The sequence below is a fragment of the Cyprinodon variegatus genome, unplaced genomic scaffold (genome assembly GCF_000732505.1).
Source record: "Cyprinodon variegatus isolate N-32 unplaced genomic scaffold, C_variegatus-1.0 Scaffold1596, whole genome shotgun sequence".
Classification (NCBI taxonomy): domain Eukaryota; kingdom Metazoa; phylum Chordata; class Actinopteri; order Cyprinodontiformes; family Cyprinodontidae; genus Cyprinodon; species Cyprinodon variegatus.
In genome coordinates, this window is record NW_015152049.1 from 85,288 (window position 1) to 87,466 (window position 2,179).

The window sequence follows — 2,179 nt, forward strand, 5'->3', positions numbered from 1 at the left end:
CTCAGAATTCTGACTTTTTTTATTGTCAGATTCTGACTTTTTTTATTGTCAGAATTCTGAGATTAAAGTCAGAATTCTGAGATTAAAGTCAGAATTCTGACTTTTTTCCCCATGTTAAACTGAAATAAAATTTAAAATCAGTTAACTTTTTTTTTTTCAGTGGCCCTAATCCTCTTCCGTAGTGGACGATTACTTCCATGATAATAAAAAAAAAGAAAATAAAAACCCTCCAGCTTATTGGTTTGTAGCAGTGATGCTGGGATACGCTGGAACCAGGCTGTCCGCTTCCAGAGAAACCACATTCACCTGGATCACCTGAGTCTGAACCCAAAACCCGTCATCAGAGCACATAGATATCTAATCTCATCGACTGATAGCCTCTCAGCTTAAATTAGCATAGGTCAATGGATTAATTTGTAAACAAACCCAACATTTATTGGAAGGAGGGAAAACGTATTTGGACAAACGTGGCTACTACACTTTGTCAATTTCACTCACACCACTGCCATGCTTCTGTGTTTTCATCTGAGAAGAAGAAGAAGAATCCTTCTTTGCGCACTGAGTGATTTGCCCACGACCACCTTACGACGGCTGACTGAATTTCAAACCTGTGGTGGTCGTGAGAGGCTGGTCGCCCCTTCGTTACCCGCTGCACACCACAGGATCAGACTGAAAGTAGCCCGATTGAACAATTCTAGCACGATTAGAGAATAGGTCTGAAAAGGGCAAAAAGTTGTACAGAGCACGCCCGGCTGAACTGAGCGTCAGAAATAGTTTCTAACATCTTATGAGCTCAGAGAGTCGGACAAACAGCGGCGTTAAAGAACATCCTCCTAGAAAGGAAGCAGCTTGAACTGTATGCAGTTCCAAAGACGACCAGCGACTGGTTCTCCTCATTTAAAGGAAACAGAGACGAAATGAATCCGGTAAAGTAGAAAAAGCTTGAGCTGGACTGAGACTAAAAACAAAGCATGAAGCAGAGCTGCATGATGCCGGACAAATCCCACATCGGTAAAGTTAGTTGGCAACAATAATTGAATACTTCCTAATGTTTATGCTTCTCTTTCCCCTTCTGTCATCAGAAGGCCTCCTGGACGCGGCCATCCGGATCCGGCAGCCTCCATCCAGCACCCAGACTTCCCCATTGGCCCCCAGGAGCCATTTTCTGACCCCAGAAAAACAACCAATACTGCCCAGAAGGCAGCTTTATGGAAAATTAACACAGAGACCACTCTTTGCCATCAACAGCATCGAATTTGATTAATTCATTTTATTATTTGCTGCAAAAGCTGAAACCTCTGCTACCAGAGTGGAGACTAGAATAACCAGACCTGCTTTACTGGTAAAACTCATCCAGACTGGAAGCAATCAGCTGGTTTTCCTTAGATAGAAACCTTTGACTAAATCAGACTGGATGATCCAAATAAACAGACATGTTGTGAATTAGTGCTACACAGCAAAACATGTCAAAGTCAGTCCATTTTCTTAAACCAAGTGCATTTTTTCTTGAATTGGGGAGATAAGTGAGACACTTTGCCATTTAAACAAGACAATTTACATTTCAAATAAGAGAAAACAACTGCAGTCTCTAATTACAACCACGTATAATTTAAATGATCTTATTTTAAAGGTAAAAATGGTAATTCCATTTGCAAATAATCTTTTCCAACTCAAATTAAGGGTAAATGGTCTTAATTTATGAAATTCTTACTCATTATCAGAACGTTTTTTTTTTGCAGAGTATAGAAATAAACCGAATCCTGATTTGTTTGTTTTTTGGGTGAAAACATTGAACGCCTCTAGAGCTGCAGCTTCTGGTGCTTCTTTGCGCATGAAATGGTTTATAAAACCTCTAAAAATCACTTTGGAACGTAAAACAATAAAAACTCTCCTAACTGACTCCATTAATAAGTTAGCTGAGTAACTAAGGGAAATCTGTGATCTAAAAGCAGTTCCCATCCAAAAAGATGACTATCGAGTTTATGATGAAGACCAGCTAACAGTTCAGAAAGTTACATTTTTTCATTTTCCTTTTCAAATTCAGATATTATAATGCAAGTTAAAGGGGAACACAGTTTTTGTTTTTTGTTGGCCCTTGACTACAGTCCGGCGCATGCGGATGATGTCATACACACTCCACTTTGTTTTAAAAAAATATAAATATCAAAAAATATAACCG

The 2,179-nt window shown here is 39.2% G+C and overlaps 1 protein-coding gene across 1 annotated transcript in view; it reads right to left on the bottom strand.

Annotated features, from left to right (window-relative positions):
- The window catches only part of ppp4c (protein phosphatase 4 catalytic subunit), a 15,677-nt gene that overhangs the window by 2,620 nt on the left and 10,878 nt on the right, over window positions 1–2,179 (bottom strand). The window lies entirely within an intron of this gene.